Here is a 1,023-nt window from a genome sequence, read left to right as displayed (position 1 = left end):
AGTTAAAAAAATATACTGGTCTCCCCCCAATCTGGGCATCTGGGGGACCTTAGTCTGCTACAACTCAAGAGGAATGAGAATATCAAAGGTGATTTGGGAAGGCCAGAGCCATCTGGATGAAGTGGGGAGGTTAGGGGTAGGGGGCAGTTTGGCAAATGGGTGAAGGGATTGTCCTGCCCCTGCTAGGATCCTCCCAGCCCCTTGCGTCTGGCAGGAAGGGGGAAGCTTGCTCCCCCACTGGGCTTGGGAAGCCCCAGCAGGGAGGCCAGAGATGGGAGTCTCACAAAGGCTTCCCCTCCAGGGAAATCACAGCATTGCCCCCTGGTTTCTCGGCCAGGGTCCAACAGTCCTTCATTTCCTCATAATAGTTGGTTTGTAATTAGTGTTTGATTCCTGTCAGTTTCTTCTTGATGGCATCCTTGGAGCTCACATAGATCATTTTGCTCTTCAGGATGGCACACTCAGGGGCCCAGAAGATGAGCAACAGGTCCTCTTTCTTGCTTTCCTTGGTCTTGTAGGTAACATCATAGAGGGCATAGTGACAGTACTTGTCTGGAGCATCTTGACAAAGGTGGTGTAGGGGCTATCCACAGTCTGCCCCACATCACCCATGAAGATCTCCTTGCCCTCCTCCAGTACACTGTTCTTCTTATCCTCGTTCAGGCAGAACAACATGGCCTTCTTGCACTTCTTCACCTCCTTGGGTGTCAAAGACTTGCGAGCCTTCATGGCATTGAACACTTTGATCACCCCATCCAAGACAGCCACCCCAGAGGCCATGGTTCTAGAAAGGAGCGAGTGAGCGGGGAAGGGAGCATGAGGGAGGAAACAAGGGCCACAGGAGAGGAGGGCATTGCTCCTTGGCTGCTGCTGCCTGCCTGGAGTCCACTCCACTATTATATTTCTATGAGTAACCATTAAGGGAGTGCTATGATAAGCATTCCTGTCTCAGACCATTATTGCAGTTTTCATCACCTCTTCCTTTAACTTTCTCTTACAGTCTCTTAAGCAAATACCAGGTTA

General features: G+C 50.6%; 1 pseudogene; it reads right to left on the bottom strand.

Moving 5' to 3' along the window:
- Positions 1 to 280: 280 nt before the first annotated feature.
- On the bottom strand, positions 281 to 780 carry LOC118849236 (annotated as a pseudogene).
- Positions 781 to 1,023: the final 243 nt, after the last annotated feature.

Source organism: Trichosurus vulpecula, chromosome 4 (assembly GCF_011100635.1).
Source record: "Trichosurus vulpecula isolate mTriVul1 chromosome 4, mTriVul1.pri, whole genome shotgun sequence".
In the NCBI taxonomy this organism is placed as follows: domain Eukaryota; kingdom Metazoa; phylum Chordata; class Mammalia; order Diprotodontia; family Phalangeridae; genus Trichosurus; species Trichosurus vulpecula.
Note: the sequence above shows the minus strand (reverse complement) of the source record. Positions and strands in the feature narration are given on the sequence as shown.